The sequence below is a fragment of the Lygodium microphyllum genome, chromosome 21 (assembly GCF_053477565.2).
Source record: "Lygodium microphyllum isolate KBCC chromosome 21, Lygodium_microphyllum_v1.1.10, whole genome shotgun sequence".
Classification (NCBI taxonomy): Eukaryota; Viridiplantae; Streptophyta; class Polypodiopsida; order Schizaeales; family Lygodiaceae; genus Lygodium; species Lygodium microphyllum.
This window is the reverse complement of record NC_141155.1, coordinates 108,595,115-108,621,062: the sequence shown is the minus strand read 5'-3', so window position 1 is coordinate 108,621,062 and position 25,948 is coordinate 108,595,115. Positions and strand designations below refer to the sequence as shown.

Genomic DNA, 25,948 nt, shown 5'->3' with positions numbered 1-25,948 from the left:
CTAAAAGATCCACCCTCAGTTGGTTAATGTTCTGGGCATGAGCTGAAGCTTTGACCTGACGATGATTCAAAATGACAGCATCAACCAAAGTGTGCCATGAAAACTCAGGACACTCAGCCACCTTTAAAGAATATCCCTGGAACATCTCATCAATCCTCAACTCCAAATGTCGGACATACAAAGAAGCTTGCAACACCATATCTCTGACATACCAAGCCAGATCTTCATCATCTGGAATTAGTAAATCACCCCTCAAATACATATAGGACAGAAGCATCGTATCTGGAGTGACAGAGTCTTCAAAAACCATCCTCACTACTTCTATCAGCAAATCAGATGACTAGGCCCCACTCCATCCATCCTCTGGAATAGGTAAATCCATCGTGGAAAGTTTTATATAGAAGGCCAACTTCTGTTGTTGATAATGAATAAAAAAGAAATGATCTGGTGGAACATATTCTTGATACTGCTCAAAAGAAGACCATAATAAATCCATGCGAGATTGCAATCTTTCCACCTTGGCCTAAAATAAGGGACATAATGTAGCCTGTCTCTAAAGAGCTGCCAAGTCTGCAGGGATAAAAGAGAAACTGGTTGCACAGGACTCTGTGTATTAGACCGAGACTGAGCCAACTAATCTTTGAGTTGCTGGATTTGAGCATTGCTCTGGTCTAAGATAGCTGTGGTGGATTTAAACTTCTCTGCTTGGGCAACTATCACCTCCTTCATCTCTTGACTCTCCTTCTGTATCTTATCCCTCTCCTCTGTTACAGCAACCACTTGAGACCTAGCTTCTGCCAACTCAGCTTTCAACTTAGAGATTTCAGCTTTCTGAGTATCCATGAGCTTACTCTGCTGCTCCATTTGCATACAAAGGTCAGAGAATTTCTCCTGAGCAGAGGCTAACTTAGTATTGGTCTTATTCAGTTCCTCCTTAGACTGTTGAACTTCATCATAAAATGAAGAATATAATTGCTGGATACAAGTAGTCATCGAAAGTTCAATAGAACTCTGGATATCCTTGCACAGGAACAAAATAGCATCTCCTGTTACCAGGCGGTGAACAGAAGGAATAGTAAGTTCTAGCATCTCGTCTCTATGGGCTCTGAAAAGATTTGGCGTCTGAAGGAATGCAGGCAAGGTGCTACAAGACTGGGCAGGAATTGTCACTGGAACTAGAGGAGGAGGAATAGGCACTGACTCAGCCACCCTCTTGAGGCGTTTTCTTTGAATGACAAGGGGAGGAGGAGAATCATCATCCTCAATTATCACATCATCATCTTCATTATGAGGCGGAGGAGGAACTTCTGGAGGATCAATTGGAGGTAAAGGAACTTCCTTTGCAGGGGCAGCATGTAGCAAGAAGACATAGAGGAAGGATCCAAATGTAACATTAGTCACATTTCCTCAAGTAGCTTGGATAAAGTGGTGATCCATCTTGGAGAGGAGGTAGGTACTCCAATCAATAGTTATGCCTTTCAAAATCATTCGTGAAGCTGTAAACAACTCCTTGGAAAGATAATGAGATGGGGATTTTGCAGGCATGAACATGTCCTGAAGGAATTGGCATAACTGTTTCCATAGGGGATTGGAAATCATGGAGACACTGACTCATGACATGGTAATGACCGTCTTCGAATCAAGAACATCTTGAGTCTACTTCTGCAACAGCTTCAAAATATCGTCATTGGCGAACAACTGTCTGGCAGCAGGGACAGACTTCCCACGATATGGCAGACCAAGAGCCTTGCCTAGACTCTTCGGTGTTAGAAGAACAGTAGTGCCACGGACTGGACCAGACCTCTTACTGTAAGAGGTTAAAAACTCGTTACAAATGGTAGGATCATTTGGAATTAGTGGGAAAGAAAGGCTCACGAACTTGGACAAGCCTGCTTTAGCGACAACGTCCGAATCCAATAACAAAGAATAATCATGTAAAGCCAAATGAACATACTGGATCGGGGGAGGAGTACGAGAGGGCGCCATTCAGATGGTTACACACACACACACACACCACAAACACAGACAAACAAAGAGAATGCCTGCAAAACAACAGACGAAAACCAAGGATAAGATATCAACCAAGGTGGTAAAACGTGACTTGACCAACTATCCCCAAGCAAACCACAGCCTAGAAAAAATAAAATTCGACATGACCTCTACACATATGCGACCGAAAGCTTCATGTGATGCAATATGCAAACACCCAAATCCCCGTATTAGGCAATAAAGAAAAAAAAACTACACACCGTACCCTTAACCGTATCAAAGAAACTAAACCAAAACATAACAACAACCCACACATATCATGACCACAACTTTGATAATCAGGTTTGACCATGGAGACAACTCCGAAGACTTCACATACCCATCCCACGAAGCGTATTTATTGAAAAAGGGAAAAAAAAGTGCAGTGAGGGGGAATTAATTTAATGAAAGGTTTATTTTATGAATTATTAAGAAATGGGTGCATTTTTAATTAAGTGCTAAACCTTAACAAGAAAATGACGGTTCCTTCTTAAAATTTTAATTACAAATTATTAGGTTGGAGCAGTGCATTAATCCGAATCCTGGACTTCGATACTAGACAGAGGTCTCTAAATGCAAATTCATTTATTAAAAATTAAGGTGGTGTGGAGCGCTTTTTTGCCAACGCGTGCTTTTGTGACGGCTGGTTCATTGTTATTAAAAATATTAAGGTGCCTCTGAAGCGCACGTAGCGCATGCTAACTGAACGGTAGGTTGATTTTAATTAGAAAAATGTGTGTTTGGCGTGAGCGCGCGTGCCATGGTGGTGTTTAGGATTCATGTAAAAAATTAAGCGTGAATTTTGGGGTAGCAAAAAAAATAAAAAAAATAAAAGAAAAAAATACCTGGAAGTGGGTGTATGTGTATGCAATGAATGCGCACGTCTCAATCTCCAAAATGTAGATCAGCAATCCAAAAAGAAAAACCACGAACTGAAAATAATTGGACATACGACATAGCAAGATTAGTGTATATGAATTTGTTTGGATGGTTGATGGCTTATATGTTGTTGTTTTTTTTTTTGGTTAAAATGTTGTGTATTGTTGATTGTGTATTTTGGTTTTTATGTGTTTTTGTTTGTTGTAATGTTTTTTTCGTGTTTTTGTTGATCTTTGTGGCAAAATTTTGACAATGAAACACATATAAAAATGTTGAAGATTTTCAGCATCAATCCACCACGTGTGACCAAGGTATCTGGATTTTTCCAGATTTTTCAGCTTGTGTTTGGAATGAAATAGGATTTTTCATGAATTTAGGCATTTAATGAAGCATTTTTTCCATAAAGTAATAATGGAATAAGTTGACACATCATTTTCAACTCAAGAAATATTCCAAAAATAAGCAAAGAAGTTGATGGAATTTTCAAGAATTTTTCTGCAATTGGTATTTTTACCAATTTTAATGAATTTTTGCTCATTTTGTGTGTATTTTTGAAAGAATTTTTACTTTTAGAAAATTTTGAATTTTTTTTGAGATTTTAAATTTGGAAAAATATTTCAATTGACTGCAAAAATATTGGGAATTTTTGAAAGGAAATTTTTGTAAATTTTTTGGATTTTAATTGATTTTTAATGAATTTTCAAAATTTTTAAATGTATTTTTAGGGTTTTTCGGGTTTGGAAATTAAAAATTCGGGAATATGTACCCAGAATGGATTGCTTGTCAACTGCATGTAAACAACTGGCTGGTACACACCACCGCACGGACAAGCGAACGCGTGTCCCCGCGCGTGAACGGTCGCTAAGCGCCTACGAACCCGCAATCACGAGCACGCACATACAACTCCGTGCGCACACACACCTTGCATGTGACAGGGGATCATGGGCTTAAGAGGGGTTTCTGCGGTTTTCTTCTTTGTGTTTTTTTTTTTTTTTTGGGTCTTCGGCGGGGGGTAGGGGAAAGAGGGTGAGAAGGGGGGCTAGAGTGGGGTAATGTGTGTTTGTGTGCTTAGAGGGGGTGGGTAGTGGGGGGAGGAATGGGGGCCTGTGGCTATGGGGTGTGGGGTGGGTGCGGATTGGGGGGGGGAATGGGGGCCTATGGGGGTGGGGTGTGGGGTGGGTGGGGATTGGAGGGGAAATGAGGGCGTGTTGCAGGGCCAAGAGGCGGTGGTCTGCAGCACTAGGAGGCGGCGACCTAGCAGGAGGAGGCGGGGACCGGAAGTCAGGAGGCCTGGTAGGGGAGGCACCAGGCAGTGGCGAATCCCGCGGGCGAACGGGCGGCGAAGACGACGGGTGGCGGATGGCCCTGGCGAGGGGCGACTCGAGATGGGGCGGCGGGCGACTCCAGGTGGGGCGGCAGCGAGCGCGGGCACTGCAGAGCCCAGGCGGGGGCCGGAGAGGGGAGAGGAGGGAGGAAGAGGAGGAGGAGAAGAAGGAGAAGGAAGGGGTGGAGGCGGGAGGGGGTAGAGGAGGAGGGTGGAGTAGGGGAGGAGATGGGAGATGAAGGGAGGGAGAGAGAAGGAGGAGGATGGAGGAAGGAATGGGGGAAAGGTGGTTGGGGAGGAGGGTGTCGGGTAGAGAGAAAGGGGGGGTGGTTGGGAGAGGGGAGGGCACCCGTGGGGGGTAGGGATGGAGAAAAAAATTTAATTAAATAATTAAAAATGAATAAATAAATTAAAATAAAAGAAAAGCGTGCCCCCGTCCCGCGCGCGTGCGCGGGGCGGGGTAAAAAAATTTGCCGTGACGGAATCGGACTGGCCCCGGGATGTCAGTACGGGGCACGTGGACGCGATCGGGGCGTGTGGAGACGCGTAAAAGCGAAAACGGGCGCGTTCACGCGCGAGACGAGTCGCACGAGACACGTCAAAACAAGGAAAAATTAATATCTCACAATCTAGACATCGAAACGAAATGTCGTAAATACAAAAATTGGACAGGACGGCAAGAGGAAGATAGAGGAAACGTGCAACAGGGGTTCCGGGGGAAAGACAAAGCGTTCACATGCAAAAAACACAAAAAACGGGTCAAAAAATGCAAACGAAAATTAAGATCGGAAGATCCGTGCATCGGAATGAAGTGCGGGAAAAAGGAAAAATGTGCAGAAGTACGTGCCAAAAAATCTTATCACGTCAAAACATGGTTCCGACTGAGATAAGATGTGTTCACATGGGAGAACCCCAAAAAACAGACCCGAAAATGGAATCGGAAATTATTTTTGGACGACTCGCTTGCCGGAATGACATGTAGTAAAAAGGAAAAATGTTTGCAGGAAGGGGTGGCACAGGGTTGTCATGTTAGAATGTAGTTCCGACGGAAGTAGGAGGGGTTCACATGCGAAAAACACAAAAAATACATTTAAAATTTAATAACTAAAATGCCAGAAGTCGAAAGAGGGTGGAGGAAAAAGGTGGGGGAAGGTGCGGTGGACACGACTGTCAAATCAAATTGGAATTCTAATGCAAGCAGGGCAGGTTCACATGGAAAAATGTCAAAAAGACGCACAAAAAGGTCACGAAAAACCGCAAAAATTAATATGGGACAAACCGTGCATCAAAATGACACAGAGGAAAAAGGAAAAATATCAGGGGAAAAGTGATTGGTAGGGCTATGATATCAGATCACGGTTTCGAAACAAGAAAAGTGCGTTCACATGGAAAACCGGCTAATGTGCGCAAAATCTGTCAAAAATTAATAACTCAAAAACCGTGCATCGGAATACGGTTAGGTAAAAAGGAAAATTGGACAAGTCAAAGGGACGAACAGGGCTATAAGTTTGGATTGCAATTTGGGGGAACGTAGGGTACATTCACATAGAAACATAACAAAATAAGGGAAAAAGAGAAATGGAGGAGGAATAGCCCCAAGGGAGGGGTGACAGGAGACGGGTGGGTGGGGAAGGAACCCCAGGAAGGTAAAAGAAAGTCATGGCATACATGCATGAGCAAAGTGAGGCATATACAGGGTAGGATGCAATGTAGACGCGCAGGGACGCGTCCCCACACTTAAACATTAACGGGTAGGGTTGACCGAGCAGTAGGGACCTACTACCACACAACAGACCATCCACGAATGTCCCCACACTTAAAACATGAACATCACTGACAACACAAGGTGTAGGGTTAGAAAAACTTGGGCCACGTTGTCGAGAATTAAGGTTGATTGTCGATGGCACATCCACTGTCGTTGTCAGCTGCAGGAGGTACCAAGGCATCTTCACAGCACACATCCGTTGTGGCAGGGACCACGCGGCAGCACCTGGGGAGGTAGCTGATGGATAAACCTCGTCAAGTCGGTGTCGCTGACGAAGGAGAGTCACTGAGATTACAGCACTCAGATGGGATGAGACAGTCACTCGCCCCATTACTAATATCACTCGATGAATAGTGATTAAAACCCATATCGCATACCCGGTTTTAGAAATCGACAAGGAGGATGGTGTAGAGGGAGTACGCTAGGGTGCACAGTTAATGGTGCATTAGTGTGTCCAACCCGTCTGGCATAGGTGCAAGCATGAAGGCAAGGGAGCCTTACAGTGCAGTGTACAGAATAGGGTGGCGTGTCCTGTGATGACGTTAGACACCCACCCCGTGGGTGCATAGGGAAACGGAAACGTACCTGACTCCACGGTCGTAACGTCCCTCAATCTCACCTCTCGGTAATTGATTGAAGAAACTCTAGTCACACTCAGCCCACCCTCTGTCTCATGCTCTGTTGAAAAATACAGAGGGCAGCCATGTCCTGAAACCCGTTGATGTAATCCTCACAGTCACTTGTGAAAATGTTGTATGCCTTGTGCGCATTTGATGGTGCAACTGTGCATCCCGCCCTGTGCCGGCATACAGTGCAAGAAGGAAGGCCAAGGAGCCTTATGGTGTGGTGCATAGAAACAGATCGTGCTTTGTGCATTGAGAGGCCCGTCCCGTGCGTGCAACACTTCATTCACACTTCTCACCTCTCATTTGATTTGAAGGGAAGAGACTGGTCACTCGCCCCACCCTCTGTCTCACTCTCTAATAGATACAGAGGGCAGCCCATACTCACAACCCCATCTTGTTAGGATGAAAGCTCGCGTCACTCGATTGTTTGTCGATGAAGATATCGTCGTCAGTGGTTGAAGAGGCATACCCAAGGAGGTAGCCATCAAATCGAACATGGGGTTAGATAGGAACATGGCGTCTGCTAGAGGATTGTCAAACGCTCTGTAGAAAGGCACAGGACACAGCGTACCAAGGGAGGCAACTTCAGAACTGGATACTGGGGATGCCAATTGATGAATCCACTCTCTGGACTGTTGGGTGTTGCCACCTTTTCCACAGCCAGCTTCTCGCCCAAGGGTGTTAACCACATTTTCTTAGAACGAGGCCTTTTCTCCCATAACATTTTTCTTTTTTCTTTTCTTGTTTTCTTTGTTTTTTTTTCTTATTTTTTTAATTTGTTCTTGTTTTTTTTTCCCTCCTATTCCCGAGGGTGTCTCCACCTTTTCTCGAAGAATAGGTCGGCATGACAGGGATCGAAGTCCTTTTCTCCCATGACTGATATGTATATTTTTTTTCTTTTTCGAATTAGGCAAGGGAATGGTAGAAATACCATTTGTTAGAACCCACCTCGCCACTGTCGCTGGTGGAAAATAGAGGATAAGAGATCAGGGCTGGAAGGTGGGGCTGAGGGGACAGAGGGTTGCGTCCACCTCATCAGGAGTGGATGAAGAACGGCTATCAGAAGTAGCATCATAAGAGGTACAGTGCCACGCCAACGGGGGAAAGGATCAGGTGACCGTGATTTTCAAGATCCCCAAGGAGGGAAGTACTTCTTCAGGAGATATCCATTGATTAGGAAGGGATCATCAGAGGCATCAACGGTTTGCACTTGGACAAAGCCATTAGGGTTGACATCAAGTACCTTATATGGGCCCATCCACCGCTATTGAAGCTTGCCAGGAAACTTTCGAAATCGTGAATCATAGGCTAGGACCAAATCACCTTATTTAAACTCCTTGTGCTTGATGAAGCTGTCATGGTAAGCCTTACGTCGAGCTTGCGTGGCTTCCATGCACTGTAGAGCCATCCTGCGAATTTCGTCCAAACATTCCAGGCGCAGGAGACGGTGTTGCAGTGAATCATTGTCCCCAAACGCTCTTTGATAGCCACTCGCAAAGAGGGCAATTCCAGTTCAACAAGGAAAACAACTTTTGTACCATACACCAGCTAGAAGGGTGTCTGTCCTGTTGCTGCTTTATGGGAGGTTTTGTACGCCCAGAGGGCCTCTGTAAGTCGATCATCCCAATCACGTCGATATGCGGCAATTGTTCTTGTCAAAATCAAGTAGAGGATGCGATTCGTGACTTCGACTTGGCCATTGGCTTTGGGGTAATAAGGAGTGGACTTGCAATGGCGGATCTTATACATCTCTGTCAACTCTTCCATGACTTTATTAATGAAATGAGTGCCTCTGTCACTTACCAGCTCTAGGGGACTGCCAAAACGGGTGATGATATTCTCGTACATGAATAGGGCCACGCTGTTACCATCGTCCCGCTTTAGGGCTTTAGCTTCACACCACTTTGTGACATAATCTGTACATACCAAGATGTATCTGTTCTGTTTCCTTCTAGTGGGAGGATCGATTGGGCCAACGAAGTTGATGCCCCACTTCTCAAATGGCTTCAAAGGAAGGATAGATTGTAGTGGCATGGCACTTATTTTGGTGGGTTTCCCCATTTGCTGACAAGCATCACATCGCTTTGCAGTAATCAAAAGCATCCTTGTGGAGGGTCGGCCACCAGTAACCTGCTAACAAAGCTTTCCTGGCTGTAGCTTTGTGTCATGTCATGGGGCGCGGGGGGGGGGGGGGGGGAGGGGGGGGGGAGGGGGATGTCACGACATGTTGGGAAGGGGGAGGGGGCGCGTCACGTCGTGTCATGTTAGGGAGGGAGGGGGGGATGTCATGATATGTTGGGGAGGGGGGCACGGCGCGTCACGTCACGTCGTGTCATGGGGGGGGGGGGGCGTGAGGGGGGGATGTCATGTTATGTTGGGAGGGGGGCGGGCGCATCGCGTCATGTCATGGGGGGGAGGGGAGGGGGGCGCATCGCATCGTGTCGTGGCATGGGGGGGGAGGGGACGTCGCGACATGGTGGGTGGGTGTGTGTGTTGAAGGGAGGGGGGGAGGGCGCGTCACGACATGGTGTGGTGTGTGTTGAGGGGGGAGGGGGGGGCGTCGCGTCATGGTGGGTGGGTGTGTGTGTTGAGGGGAGGGGGGCATGTCGCGTCGTGTCATGTCATGGGGGGGGGGGGGGAGGGGGGAGGATGCCATGTCATGTTGGGGAGGGGAAGGGGGGCGTGTCGCATCGTGTCCTGTCATGGGGTGGGGGGGGGATGCCTTGTCATGTTGGGGAGGGGAAGGGGGGCGCAATGCGTCGTGTCGTGTCATGGGGAGAGGGGGGGGATGCCATGTTATGTTGGGGAGGGGGTGGGGGGGCGCATCGCGTCATGTCATGGGGGGAGAGGGGGGATGTCATGTTATGTTGGGGAGGGGGTGCGTCGCGTCATGTCGTGGCATGGGGGGGGATGTCATGTTATGTTTGGGAGGGGGAGGGGGGCACGTCGCATCATGTCATGGGGGGGGGGATGTCATGTTATGTGGGGGAGCGGGAGGGGGGCGCGTTGTGTCGCATCGTGTCGTGTCGTGTCATGTCATGGGGGGTGGGAAGGGGGGGATGTCATATTATATTGGGGAGGGGGCGCATCGCATCGCGTCGTGTCATGGGGGGGATGTCATGTCATGTTGGGGAGGGGGAGGGGGAGGGGGACGCATCACGTCGTGTCGTGTCATGTCATGGGGGGGGGGAGGGGGGATGTCATGTTATGTTGGGGAGGGGGGCGCGGCATGTCACGTCGTGTCATTGGGGGCGAGGGGGGGATGTCATGTTATGTTGGGGAGGGGGGCGGGCACGTCGCATCGTGTCGTGGGGGGGATGTCATGTTATGTTGGGTTGGGGGAGGGGGGCGCATCGCGTCGTGTCATGTCATGGGGGGAGGGAGGGGGATGTCATGGGGGGGGTGCGTTGCAACATGGTGTGGTGTGTTTTGAGGGGGGAAGGGGGGGCCGAATTTTGGAGGGGGGGAGGGCGCGTCGAGACATGGTTTGGTGTGTGTTGGGGGGGGGGGGGGGCATCATGGTGGGTGGGTGTGTGTGTTAAGGGGAGGGGGGCACGTCGCGTCGTGTCATGTCATGGGGCGGGGGGGGGGGGGGGAGGGAGGGGGGGATGTCATGTCATGTTGGGGAGGGGGAGGGGGGCGCGTTGCATCGTGTCGTGTCAGGGGGGGGGGGGGGGGGGAGGGGGATGTCATGATATGTTGGGGAGGGGGAGGGGGCGCGGTGCATCACGTCGTATCATGGGGGGGGGGGGGGGTGCGAGGGGGGGATGTCATGTTATGTTGGGGAGGGGGCGCGTCGCATCGTGTCGTGGCATGGGGGGGGAGGGGGCGTCGTGACATGGTGGGTGGGTGTGTGTGTTCACTGGGGGGAGGGCGCGTCGCGACATGGCGTGGTGTGTGTTGAGGGGGGAGGGGGGGCGTCGAATCATGGTGGGTGGGTGGGTGTGTTGAGGGGAGGGGGGCACGTCGCGTCGTGTCATGTCATTGGGGGGGGAGGGGGTAGGATGCATCTTCCCCCTAAGAAAACTGCGCTCCACCCAACCCCTGGTCCTTCCCCCCCCCCAAAACACCTCACACCACCCCACCCCACCTCACCTCACCCCCCCACGACGTGGTGCACCTTCCCCATAAGAAAACCCTGCTCCACCTCAAAAAACCTTGCTCCATCCATACCACCCCACCACGCCTTCAAAAACCCCGCTCAACCCACCCCACCCCGCGTCACCCCCCCGACACGGCACACCCCCCCACCCCATCGCACCCCCCCATGATGCGACACATCCCCCTTGCACCCCACCTCGAAAAACCCTGCTCCATCCACACCACCCCACCACGCCTCCAAAAACCCCGCTTGATCCACCCCACCCCGCATCACACCCCCCCTCCCCCCCAACCCCACCTCACCCCGCCATGACACGGTGCATCCCCCTGCACCCCACCTCGAAAAACCCCGCTTCGTCCACACCACCCCACCACGCCTCAAAAAACCCCGCTCGACCCACCCCACCTCACCTCATCTTCCCACGTCACGGCGCATCCCACCCCACCTCACCCCCCCATGACAAGGCGCATCCCCCCCGCACCCCACCTCACCCCCCACGACACGGCGCATCCCCCCACCCCACCTCGAAAACCCCGCTCCTTCTACACCACCCCACCATGCCTTGAAAAACCCCGCTCCATCCACACCACCCCACCATGCCTCAAAAAACCCTGCTCGACCCACCCCACCTCACCTCACCCTCCCCCCCCCCCACGACACGGCACACCTCCCCCACCCCACCTCACCTCACCCCCCCACGACACGGCGCATGTCCCCTGCACCCCACCTCGAAAAACCCCGCTCCATCCACACCACCCCACCACGCCTTGAAAAACCCCACTCAACCCACCACACCACACCTCACCCCCCCCCCCCCCCCACCTCACCCCCCCACGACATGGCGCATCCCCCCCGCACCCCACCTCGAAAAACCCCGCTTCATCCACACCATCCCACCATGCCTTGAAAAACCCCGCTCGACCCACCCTACCTCACCTCACCTTCTCACGTCACGGCGCATCCCACCCCACCTCACCCCCCCATGACAAGGTGCATCCCCCCCGCACCCCACCTCACCCCCCCACGACACGGCGCATCCCCCCCCCCCCCCCTCACCCCACCTCGAAAAACCCCGCTCCATCCACACCACCACACCATGCCTCGAAAAACCTCGCTCGACCCACCTCACCTCACCTCACCCCCCCCCCCCCCCCCCCCCACATGACACGGCCAATCCCCCCCCACCCCACCCCACCTCACCCCGCATGACACGGCGCATCCCACCCCACCTCACCCCCCCCAACGACATGGCGCATCCCCCGTGCACCCCACCTCGAAAAACCCCGCTCGACCCACCCCACCTCACCTCACCCCCCCACGATGCGGCACGTGCCCCCCGCACCCCACCTCAAAAAACCCCGCTCCATCCACACCACCCCACCACGCCTCGAAAAACCCCGCTCGACCCACCACACCTCACCTCACCACCCCCCCCACGACACGGCACATCCCCCCCTTCCCACCCCACCTCACCCCCCACGACACGGCGCATCCCCCTCGCACCCCACCTCGAAAAACCCCGCTCCATCCACAACACCCCACCATGCCTCGAAAAACCTCTCTTGACCCACCACACCACACCTCACCTCACCCACGACATGGCACACCCCACCTCACCTCATCCCCCCATGACGCGACGCATGCCCCCCGCACCCCACCTCGAAAAACCCCGCTCCATCCACACCTTCCCACCACACCTCGAAAAACCCTGCTTGACCCACCACACTTCACCTCACCCCCCCCCCCCCCCCCAACACCCCACCTCACCCCCCCAAGACACGGCGCATCCCCCCCGCACCCCACCTCAAAAAACCCCGCTCCATCCACACCACCCCACCATGCCTCGAAAAACCCCGCTCGACCCACCACACCTCACCTCACCCCCCCGGCAAGGCACACACCCCCCCACCCCACCCCACCTCACCCCCCCACGACACGACACATCCCACCCCACCTCACCCCCCCACGACACGGCGCATCCCCCGTGCACCCCACCTCGAAAAACCTTGCTCCATCCACACCACCCCACCCCACCACTCCTCAAAAAACCCCGCTCAACCCACCCCACGTCACCTCACCCTCCCACGACATGGCACACCTCCCTCCTCAGAAATCCCGCTCCGCAATGACACGACACACACACCCCACTGCACACAACCCCCTCCCGCGACATGGAACCACCCACCCCTTGGTGGACCTCCTCAAAAAACCCTCCCACGACATGGCACCACCCAACCCCCCCGCGACATGGCACACCCTCCCTCAGAAATCCCCGCTCCAATAACCCGCCCGCACAACATGGCACACCCTCCCTCCTCGAAAAACCCCGCTCCACCGAACCCCCCCACAACATGGCACACCCTCCTCTCCCAAAAAACCTCTCATCATGAGGAGGGGGTATCACGTGAAAGCAAGGCAGAGGGAGGGACCATGCACGACGTACGCAAAGACAATCGTGACGAGGAGAGGAGGCGCCACGTCATGGCAAGGCGAGGGGGTTTCCTACCACGATGTCAGAGTTGGAGAGTCGAGACGTGATCCAAGGGGATTTCCATGCCATGGTCTCGAAACAAGCATGCAAAAGGGTGCAGCACCAGGACTTCTCGGGAGGTCACCCATCCCAGTACTGTTCTGGCCCAAGCGCGCTTAACTATGGAGTTCTGATGGGATCCGGTGTATTAGCGCTGGTATGACCGCACCATGAACACAAAGGAATTCCAAAGACTCTTGTATACTCACAAAGTGGCACGAGAGAGCTCAAGAGCGAGGCATGGTGGCATGCCATGCCATTCATGCCATGGAGGACGCGACTCAACGCGAACCCTAAACCCTGCGCACATGGAGGCGACACACAAAAGATTGAATGCCGCCGTCACATGCCATTTCTAACACGAAGGGCAAGCATCCACGTGAAGAGCACCCTGTGCACACACATGCGACGATGTAAAAAGATCAAGCCGTAGAATACGTGCCATGGAGGACACATGCCCATAGCATGCCACAAGGCGGTGGGGGAGAGGGGGGCATGCCATTCATACCACGGAGGACCCGTGTCCACGCGAGCACTAAACCTAGCGCACATGAGATTGAGTCATAGAATCCATGCCATGGACGAACTTGGAATGCCATCGGGTACCCTTTATGACACCGTGGGCGAGCATCCACGCGAAGAGAACCTCGCGCACATAAAGGCAACGAGGTACAAAAGATCAAGTCATAGAATCCACGTCACGGAGGGCGCATGTCCACGTGAAGAAGAGAACCCCACACACGTGGAGGCGACACACAGAAGATCCGAGTCGTAGAATACATGCCACGGCGGGCAAACTTGAAATGCCACGGATGCCAACTAGGTGAGACAAGCACAAAAACCGCAGTAACGCAAGTGAGCCAAGGCAGGGAATGCGAAGAGAAGGCGATCAAACCGCCCGCACGAGCTAGGCTAGATCGGGTGCACGGTGTATGCGAGGACTTGGGGGTGCACACAAGGGCCGAGGCCAAGAAAACCCCATCAAACCGAGCAGAAGGGGGACAAATTGGTGCGGCGGGCTGAATCTCAGTGGATCATAGCAGCAAGGCTACTCTGCCACTTACAATACCCGGCCACATATTTAAGTTGTCTGCAAAGGATTCATCTCCCCGATCGTTCGGAATTTCCATTCAGAGTCTTCTAGGCGACCACTTTTGGCACCTGGATGGAGACTCTCGACACATGCTCTTGGGGATGCACGAGCGCCCCTATTATCAGCGGGGTAACAACCCGGGAGGTAGAGAGCGCTGCGTCTAGCATGGATTCTGACTTAGAGGCATTCAGTCACAATCCTACACATGGTAGCTTCATGCCACTGGCTTTTCAACCAAGCGCAATGACCAATTATGTGAATCAACGGTTCCTCTCATACTAAGTTGAATTATTATTGTGCACTGCTCATCAGTAGGGTAAAACTAACCTCGGTCTAAACCCAACTCATGTTCCCTATTGATGGGTGAACAATTCAACACTTGGCAAATTCTGCTTCGCAATGATAGGAAGAGTCGACATTGAAGGATCAAAAAGCAACATCGCTATGAACGCTTGGCTGCCACAAGCCAATTATCCCTATGATAACTTTTCTGACACCTCTAGCTTCAAATTCCGAAACACTAAAGGATCGATAGGCCATGCTTTCACAGTTTGTATCATACTGAAAATCAAAATCAAATGATCTTTTACCCTTTTGTTCCACATGAGATTTCTGTTCTCATTGAGCTCATCTTAGGATACATGTGTTATCTTTTAACAGATGTGCCGCCCCACCAAACTCCCCACCTGACAATGTCTTCCGCCTGGATCGGCACGCGAGCGCGCCTTAAGACCAGAAGCAGGGGCCGAGCCCCGCCTCCACCTCACGGAGTAAGTAAAATAACATTAAAAGTAGTGGTATTTTACTTGCGCCAAAGGCTCCCACTTATTCTACACCTTTCAAGTCATTTCACAAAGTCGAGACAAGCTCAATAGGGTCTTCTTTCCCCGCTGATTCTTCCAAGCCCGTTCCCTTGGCTGTGGTTTTGCTAGATAGTAGATAGGGACAGTGGGAATCTCATTAATCCATTCATGCGCGTCACTAATTAGATGACGAGGCATTTGGCTACCTTAAGAGAGTCATAGTTACTCCCGCTATTTACCCGCGCTTGGTTGAATTTCTTCACTTTGACATTCAAAGCACTGGGCAGAAATCACATTGCGTCAACATCCACAGGGACCATCGCAATGCTTTGTTTTAATTAAACAGTCGGATTCCCCTTGTCTGTACCAGTTCTGAGACGGCTTTTCACTGCCTAGGGAGGGCCTGCAAAGTGGCCTCCACACGGCTCATCATGGCAAGCCTTCAGAACAATCCCAATCTCATCTCCTGCAACACATCTTCTAAGCACTTCATCTTTGCCTTTCTTGTACAGTGCTCCACCTAACAGGGTGTAGGGGGCTGATTCTAACATAAGCTTCTTCCTTTCCCGACTAGAAATACCAGGAGGGTACTGTTGGGTTGCCAGTAGATTGGCAATATCTGCATACCAAGGGGTTACAGTTTCTACCAGGAATAGGGAAGCATCAGGGAGGTTTGGATCATCTTGCTCCTCATCTGCAATCTATGGGATACGCAACAGATGATCAGCCAGAACATGGGAACGACCAGGCTTAGTAATCACCTCAAAGTCGAACTCCTAGAATAGAAGGAGCCATCTCATCATTCGTCCTTTCACGTCTGCTTTGTTCATCGGGAAGGACAGGGCCTCATGATCCACATAAAATTTAAAGTGAGTGGACAGTAGGTAGTGGCGAAACTTCTCTAGGGCAAACACCATTGCCAGGCACTCCAGCTCTGTCACTGTATAGTTCCGTTCCCTATCAGTGACCTTTTGGCTTGCGTAATAGATCGGTTGATCTAATTTGGAGGGGCCCTTTTGACATAGGACAACACCTATCCCTTCAACTGATGCATCAGTCTGCACATGAAACTCCTTCATCCAATCAGGAGGTTGCAGAATGGGTGCCTAAATCAGACACTGTTTCAGAGTATTGAAGGCTTTGTCACATTCTTTTGTCCAAATAGACTCTGCATCTTTCCTCAGAAGCTTGTGCAAGGAGGTTGCCTTTGTTGCAAAATGGGCTATGAACCTTCTGTAGTATCCCACATGGCCTAGGAATCCCGTCAACTGTTTGAGGTTGGTGGGTGCTGTTCGATCTTTGCAGGGTCTGTTGATATCCCTTGTGCAGAGACAATGTGGCCCAACAGAACTCCAGAAGAGACCCCAAAGATGCATTTGTCGAGGTTGAGGGAAATCCCATACTCCTGGCATCGGTCAAAGCATTGTTCCAAATGTCCCTAGTGTTCACGGATCAAACTATAGACACAGAAGTCATCCAAATATACCTCAATAAAGTCGTGCAGATGATTTTGGAATGCAGCCATTCCTTTTCACACCTGGTTATCGGATACTCACGGAGAAGCCCATTACAATACGTGTATGTTGTTAGTTGGAGTGCTCTCATGACTCCCTGGAAAGCAGCAGGGGCATTGCAGAGTCCAAACGGCATCACTCGGTAAGTGTAGGTCCCCCATTCTGTGGTGAAGGTTGTTTTGGATTGGTCTTCTTCTACTATCTGCACTCGGTTATATCCATTGAATCCATCCAGAAGGGAATAAAGCTCATGTCCTGCCACCACTGTGTCCAACAATTGGTCTGTGAAAGGGATAGGGAAGTGATCCTTCTTCGTCTTGGAATTCAACTTGTGGAAATCCACACATATACGAAGCTTGCCATTCTTCTTGGGTACAACCACGATGGGTGAGACCCATTCACTATTTGCCACTAGATAGATGAACTTGGCTTCTAGAAGCTTCAACAGCTCTGCTTTCACCAAGGTCGAATAATTTGGATTCATTTGCCTTTGTCGTTGCCGTACTAGCTTGGCATCAGGCTCCAAGTCAATATGATGCTGACATATTGTGGGATCAATCCCCTTTAGGTCTTTGTAGGACCATGCAAACACATCCAAATTCTCTTTCAACAAGTTGTACAAAGTTGACAACTCTTCTGGTAGGCTGCTACCCACCTTCAAATGGCGTTCAATGCCATCTGCATCTACAAAAGTTAACTGCCTTTCACCTTCTACTTCACGGATGAAGGTCCCATGGACTACTTCTAGATACAGATCTGACTCCTTAAAGGGGGTGGTGTCCTCTTCTGATGTCCCACTAGAACCAACTTCTTCTTTTGGTGGAGACTTAGGTTGCTCCTTGAGATGTTGAAATGGGATCAGAGCCATTTCGGGTTTGGTTTCAAGATTATTTACCTCTTGGCTTGAAGAGTCATCTTCTGATGACGCGTCCAGGAACATCACATAACAGGGACCCTTTGATGCCTGTTGGGTTTGTGAGACTGGTGCTTGTTGGCACGGTGCATCATCATCATCTTTTCTATGCAAAGATGGGTGAGGGCGGCATGAGCCACTGCTGAAAGACGGCTTGTTCTTCTTAACCCATTTCTTATAAAGATTTTGCATATGAGAAAATCCATTTACTAGACCAAATGGTACCATCGCCATTCTGTCCCACAGCATGAGCTCGTCTGCTTTCGATGATTTGGGAATTTTCCATAAGTTTAGGACTCATGGTCAAAACTTTCTCTTTCCTATAACTCTCACACTGTTGCTCCAAATTTACCAGCTCAATAGATTCAATTTTTCATAAGGTTTCCAATTATGTGTCACACAATAGCTTTGAGAAACTTAAATGTGTCTTTTTGGAGTCCCAATATTCTAAATAGTGAAGAATGGGACTTGAAAGATTTCCAAATTCACTGAAATTGTGTTTAGTGACAAACCTTGGAAATTTTAAACAAAATTTGCAAGACATCTCATGTTAAAGATAGGAGTATTGATGTGTCATATCCTGGGTACCTATGCTCTCTCGTGGACTCTAAATGCATCAAAAGTATTATCTTTATCTAGGTCTCTGTTTCTTGCCACCTCTCTCTTGGGTTGCCAACCATTCTACGTGGTATTGTCTAGCTGTGTTGTTTTCATATCTTTTTTTTCTCACTTCATATATTGCCCTACTTATAAATTCTACTTGAGAGGTTTTGGACTTCTTTTCTTTTTTCTCGTATCATATCTCTAATCTCCTATACCACCATTGTAAGAATTGCCTCATACAATTGGAATCATTGATGCCAACTCCATGATTAGTTGCCTTTTAAAAAACACAGCGAGCTTGCCAATGAGATCGTTCCATGCCTTGAGTTGACCATACTGCCAAACTTCCTTGATCTGCAAAGTATGGACCATGTGCTTCAGGTATATGCTACACAAGAGATTAGAAACACAAACTAATTTGAAATGATGATATTTTTTTGTAATGGTGACAATACTGACCGTGTAGTGTGATATATTGTTTGTAGTCTATGCCTCCACCATGGACTTATGAAATTTAGCAACAGTCTCTTTAAATGTATTGGCATCACCATCCCTAGACCTCAACTTTTGTAAGAGAGCTGCTAATCTATCTAGGTGTATCCACACTTCTGCCTTTGCAATCCTTTTTTGTCCCCCATTGCTCCAATCTGGAATAGCAAGTGCAACTTTTTCCATGCTTCATACTTCACTGGTTCTTTTACAAGTATATTGCCTTCCTCATCTCGAGGTGGAGATATAAACTTCCTAGCCTTGGGTCCACCAAAGCATGGTTTACAAGGGATATTTCCACTCTTTCTCGATTTTTTCTCGTCCTTTTTTATTTCTACTTGGCCCCCATGCAATCCAACTTCAGAGACAACTCGTTTTATCTTCTTGCATGTAGCATCAGCTTTTGACACGAGCTATATCTTGTATGCAAAGCATATATATTCATATACTAGCTTCTCGATTATTCTAACCAAACAATGCAATGTGCAAAAGTGAACCCTTGTTAGTGGTATTTCCAAAATAGGGCGCTAGTGGCATTCCATTTCTTATGACTTTTTGATCACGTGTTGGAGCACCTTGTTGTCTTGCCTTGGCAAGGCATTCTTTCTTTCCATCTTTCCCTTTCTTCCTAGTTTGCATGTACTATATTCATGGAAATTTTGCATTCGCTACATTTGATAAACCAAACATACACTTCAATGTTTTTAAATCACCTACAAGATGCCATTCAACTTGATAGTCCCCAAACCCCTTGATGTGTAAAATTGCTCCATTATTTTTCTATTGAATAACATTGGTTATATTAGTGAGTTAATTTTTTTTAAAAAGTACTTCATGGTCCTCCGTTGGTACTTCAAATGCTGCAAGCCACCATATTTCATTCTTTGACTATACACTGAATTATAAAGGATGGTTTTCATCGATGTTGGGATCCAATGCTTGATTCATAAGTGTTATACTCACACGTTCAAGTTTCTATCCCTTAATAATCTCACTCTCATAAAGTTTGAGGACAAACTTAAGCTTGCCTCTACATTCTTCCATAGACATATTGTAGAACTTGACCATAGAAATTTGAACCCTATAAATATCCAATACAAAGTTGTTGGATGCATTCAATACAAATGCAACTTCTTTGGAACCATACTTCAATATGTGTGTATTTTTCAGATGCGTTGGCTCACCAATTAGTTCTAAAACTTTCTCATTTAGTTGTTTTCGAGCCTTCTTCATGTGAAATGGTTTTGGTAGAGGCATTACTCACTTAGTTTTGAATATTTTCTTAAATCTTATATCCAATTCTTGATAGAGCACACTATATGAATTAGAACTCATTCCCACCTTGTCACATAATCCCTGAGCATCTGTAGCAGTAAAGAAGTTGCTCACATCCCTAAGATGTTCACTTGCAACACCATCTACAATGTCCGTGAATTTACGATTTTCCAATGCATAGCAGATTGAGCATATAGACATCATCCACTTCCTTTGGTTAATTGGTGAATTGGTTTAACTAATCAAATGCACTAACATGCTTCTTTGGTTTTTAAAATGGGCCCAATCTCAAAAGTTTTTCAAGCTTTTGCTTTATGTTTTGATTCTCCTTCTCCAAATCCATAACTTTAGACTGTAACTTAATATTTTGCATGTGTGTAGCTTGCATAGCATCTTCAATGACAGACATTGCTTGTTGTAGGCTCTGATTCTCCCTATCCTTCTCAGCCAATAATCTATCATTTTCCATCAAAGACTACATATTCCCTTGTAATCTTTTCTACATATTTGTCAAGGCTTGATGAACCCCCTGCTAATCCTTGTGTGACAAGTCTGCATGTGTATCCATACGATCCTTCATTGCTTTCACAAATGAACTTTACAAATGATATAAGCCCTTCAAATTGTGGTGGCCTTTGAGTGACTGGATCGGTTGGATGGATGCACCCATCAATCGAAAGGTCCACGTTTTTTTTCATGCATTTCTTTCTTGTTGTATCCTGTATCTTCTTGCATCATCCCTTTCTACAGTTCTTTTGAACATTGGTGCATATTCATCATCCAATTGAAAGTGAATATCTCTCTTTCTCTTGGTACATCATGTACCTGTATCCTGTAAAGAAAAATATATGCCAAGTTTAACATAACACAATTACACCCCTTTGATTAATAGTAAGCTAAGGAGTCGATGCCAATTTTCTAATCAATCGCAAGAACATCTAAATATTTGGGAGCTGCAGGTCAGCATCAATCCAATAGCATGCAACTAATTCTGGATTGGCTCAATCACACAATTACACCCCTTTGATTCACTATATCTGTGTTCTTTTTTACCTAGTTGGATCTTGTCTCTTTCTCTTGATTTCAGTCATGATAGACCCTAATCAACCCCTAATCTTATTGTAATCTTAGCTTTTAATCTACCTCTAATCAACATCCAATCTTATCTTCTCTTCTATCCAAAATATTCTCTCTCTATCTCCCCCTCAAGAAGAATTGATCAAAGAAATTTAAACACATTTATACAGAAGCTTGGCTAGTGGAGAACAAAAATATTATCTTATCTTCTACCCTAATTTACTCTCTGTCACTCTATCACTTATTTTCTTAGTTCATCTCACACGGTCCTCTCTCTTCCCCCCTCCCTTCTCCCGCTTCCCCCCCTCTCTCTCTCTCTCTATGAATTGACACTTAAGGATTAAACAACAACTATGAAGAGTAATAACATCATAGATATTAAAAAATAACGATACCTCCATTATCACTTGATTGCTTGTAGTATAGAGTGTTGAAGAGGAAGATATCTTATAGCACAATACTAAAGAGGAAGATTGCTTGTAGCAGGGTAGAGAGTGTTGTAGATAGAAATTATTTGATTTCAACAAATGCTATCAAAACCACTCTTGAGATTGCTTGTAGCAAGGTAGAGAATGTTGTAGATAGTATTGAGTATTATTTCAGAAGAATTCGTATGCAAGAAACCATATTCTGGAGGGAAGGAGAAGAGTACACAAAATTTCGAACAAAACTAGAGCTTTGAGAGGGAATGAAGAAATGCCCAGTAATAGGCATATATTTGTCCAAAAACAATAAAAATTTGCAAGGAAAATCTCGAGTCAAAAAGGAATCTCTAGGTAAAAAATAATCTTAAAATATGATGTGTATATCATTTTATATCATTTTTTAACTTTCACCCTTTTAAGAAGCAAGAATGAGAATGATTCTAATATATTTTCATGTTGAAAAGTCATGAGGGCATTAAAGAGTCATATATTAATGATTGGCTCCGTTTTTACAGAAAATAGAATTGTATTTTTTTAGTCATGAGGATTTTGAGAAAAAGTGACCTTATCCTACAATTTGAGAATAAAATAATAGGTGAAATCTATTGAAAATACAAATATGGGATTTGCTTGATTGTAGAAGATATCTTATTCTAATATTATTTTGGAATCTCTTTTTAGAGAGAGAGGTGCGAGAAAAACCCCTTAAGGGGCAAAAAAAAGAGTCCATATTTCTCCTAATGCAATACAACTTCGGGCCCTCAAGAAGGCCCCTCATTTTTTAGTCTCCTCTCACTTGTTGTTTCCTCATGCTATGCCACCGTGTTAAGATTCCCAAGCTTGTGGGCATGCTAAGTGGTGGGTAATACCCCATGAGGCAGGTTCCATGGGGAATTTCACCCCTGCCCAAGATGGATCCATAGCAGGTTCATCATAGAAACACAAGCCAAGATATTTTTTGGTCTAGAAGTCGCCTAGCTACAAGATAAGTAGATAGCTGCCTAAGTACTTGCAACCCTAGAAGTCAATAGATGTTATGAAATAGGGCATTACTTTATGTAGCATTTACTTGTCTAGTAAGTAATGAATAGATATTGCTTAATTTTATTGTCTAATTTTATTGGATAGCAAGACCAAATGTTATTCCATTTGTCCAAGTGGTGTTTGCATACACTTTTTTGGACAACCAGTGGAAAACAAGGATGTGGTTTCTTGTAAGCATGATAATGCATATGCACTTTTTAATCCCCAAACCACATCCCCAAGAAAACAAATGTCTTGTACTTTTTGATTGTATTCTCTTTTTCTCTTTGCTTCATATTGTCTTAGTCAAGCATGCTCTAACATTTGATGATTCCCACATCCCTACTTTTTTGTGAGTACTGCCTTTTGATAGGCATGCACAAATGCAGCTATTGCAAGCGAGCCCCTTCAATTCATCTACTATGTGCCAAGTTGGTGCAGTTCATGTTTCTTATCCAAGCATGCTTTAATGTTTGGTGATTCCCACAACCATACTTTGTTGTGAGTAGTGCCTCTTTATCTCCAAAACGTTTTGATACTCCATTCTTCTGTCTAAAGAATACATGCATTGCATTCTCTCTTAGAGCACATCAAATTGGGATTTAGGAAGAGACAAAGTACTTCAAAGGAGAAAAAGGTACTCCTAAATTAAAAAGAGCACTTCCAAAAACAATCTCTAGTTAGAATACACTATTTAAATAAGTTTGTAGGTTGGTACAACCAAAAATTTATGAATGGATACAACAAAGAGATTATAGAGGAGAGATATTAGGGATTCAAAGTTGAGAGATTAGGAATTCATGGGCAAGAAAGGGGCTATCAAAAAAGTGCTACCATAAACAAATCTCATATTTGCATGAAATAATAGTGATTATAGTCTATAACATTTAGAAGTTCTTAAATGTTGTTCACGAAGGCATTCCCTAACTAAATTTTGATTTAGTAATGACTTCTCTACAAAAAACTTTAGAGTCAACGGTTCAAAGCTCCCCTTATCATGGAATAATAGCTTACACAAATTTTTTGTAAATGCATGCAAGTTATACTCCACCATTATCAGTACTTAAACACTTAAGCTTTTTACCTAATTAATTATCTTCAAATGTCAAGAACTTTTGGAATGCATCTAACATATTACTCTTCCCCGAAGGCTATGAACGCTAGAAAAAGTTTTAATGTTTTTTAAAATGTAATAATAAAAGAAATGAGATATGAAGGGTCATGGGATGGGTGGTTGGAAGAGATGCTTGAACTTTCTTCTTTATCTTCCCTATCACATCATTCTTTCTCTCTCTTTCTTGCTTCTATACAAGTCTTTCTTTCTTGCTTGTGCTTCATGTTGTGTGTGTGTGTGTGTGTGTGTGTGTGTGTGTGTGTATATATATATATATATATATATATATATATATATATATATATATATATATAGAGAGAGAGAGAGAGAGAGAGAGAATGTAATATCTAGTTTAATTTTTTGTGTGTAACAGTTTATAGCCCAAATTTTGTGTGTAAGTGGGGAGCTTGAAAGGGCTTCTGTAGTTTCTTTCTCAATAAATGGAAGCACTCACAACCTCCCTTTCTTGAGATTTTCCTTTGCTTGGAACGCCTAGTCATTTTGATGTGTTTGTTGTTGGGATGGAGGTGATTTGGGATGCTAAACAAATAAGCTAAGAGTAGAAGTTCACGTGAGAGGGGCTATTATTTAGATTGTGACCGTGATAAGGAGATCAATCATTTTATACCCTAATTTTGAAGGAAATCTTACCTCAAATTTTTATTAGATGTGTGTTAACAAATCAGCACATGAATTTGGAATTTAAAGAAGACAAGAGATGCAAGATAGCAACATGTGCAACAGGATATCAGGATCCATATAGTGTATCATAAATATGGGTAGCACAATATACAAAACCAATGGCATATTAGAATAGTAGTTGTTTCCTCTTCTTGATGGATGTATTCTACCTCACCAAACATAGTGAAAGCCAGATGCCAGATGTGCAATGTTGCAGAAGCCAAATGATGGATTTGCAATGCCCTAGAGATGGATTTTTTCTTTCTATCATTAATTGCATAATCTAAATGCATTAACAACCTTGGCTCTAAAGTTCAATTCACATGAAGCTCTTAAGTTTTTCTATTCCACACAAATTGATAATAATAATGGTCAAGCCATAAGTCAAAAATCATGTCCAAGCTAATGCAAGGCCATCGGGAGAGAACTACATCAAATAAATCATTATTGAGGGTGTGCTACATTGTGAAATCATTCTTCAAGTCCTTATTTTCATGGTGCTTCAAGATGGCAAAGTCATTTCTACTATGTTGTGGGAGTTGTTCTCTTGTCGACCAAAGACTGATGGGAGATCCTCGTTGTGTTCTAGTGGGAATTCAAAGAATAAGTTCAGGAGCATTCCAAAGTCAAAGAGCCCTTTTGATGAAGTACAATGATGAAGAGTTGTTGGGTCTTAACCAAGCTTGGTTCACATGAGCTCATATTTCTAGTGTGGGAGAAAGATGAGCCCTTAAATTGGTGCAACATTTGTCAAAAACACAATGCTATGTATTGTAAAATGCAATGTGATTTTGTAAAGCCTTTTGGATATGTATCATTATTATGTACTTAGTTGAATGCTCTAAAGGCTATGAACCTTAGAAAACGTTTGTACTTTTTATTTTCATGTAGTAATAAAAGAAATTTGGTGTATGAACGGTCATGGCATAAGTGGTTGGAAGAGGTGGTTGGACTTCCTTTATCTTCCCAATCACATGAATCTCTCTCTCTCTCTCTCTCTCTCTCTCTCTCTCTCTCTCTCTCTCTCTCTCTCTCTCTCTCTCTCTGTCTCTCTCTCTTTCTCTCTTTCTCTCTCTCTCTCTCTCTCTGTGGATTCTGCACAACTCTTTCTTTCTTCCCTTGTGCTTCATGTTTGATTTGGAGAGATTCTACACAACTCTTTGTTTCTTCCCTTGTGCTTCATGTTTGATCTGGAGAGATTCTACACAACTCTTTCTTTCTTCCCTTGTGCTTCATGTTTGATCTGGAGAGAGAGAGAGAGAGAGAGAGAGAGAGAGAGAGAGAGAGAGAGAGAGAGAGAGAGAGAGAGAGAGGATGCAATGTTTGATTCAATTTTTTTGTGTGCAATGTTTATAGCCCAAATTTTGTGTGTAAGTGGGAAGCTTGAAAGAGCTTTTTTGGTTGCTTTCTAGATTAGTGGGAGTGCTCATAGCTTGCCTTTCTTGGGATTTTTCTTTGCTTTGAAGGCTCGTTCAATCATCTATAAAAGTGATGAAGTATGATGCTCCTCCCACCAATGAAACCATAGGCATTGGCCCACCCAAATCACTATGAACCAAATCAAGGCATTCTAATCTCTAATCCCACTACCTCTCTTGTGTAACATTTTGGTTTGCTTTCCAAAGAGTCAATGCTCACAAAAACCAAGATTAAAATTTTCAAAGATGAAATATAATGAATACAA

The 25,948-nt window shown here is 46.3% G+C and overlaps 1 non-coding gene and 1 pseudogene across 1 annotated transcript; both read right to left on the bottom strand.

The window, feature by feature from the left end:
• Nucleotides 1-13,306: 13,306 nt before the first annotated feature.
• On the bottom strand, nucleotides 13,307-13,425 carry LOC148018407 (5S ribosomal RNA). The gene has a single exon (XR_015687807.1). It is a non-coding gene; the product is annotated as a 5S ribosomal RNA (ribosomal RNA).
• An 832-nt stretch (nucleotides 13,426-14,257) lies between these two features.
• Nucleotides 14,258-15,669, bottom strand: LOC148018406 (25S ribosomal RNA; annotated as a pseudogene).
• Between the last annotated feature and the right edge of the window lie 10,279 nt (nucleotides 15,670-25,948).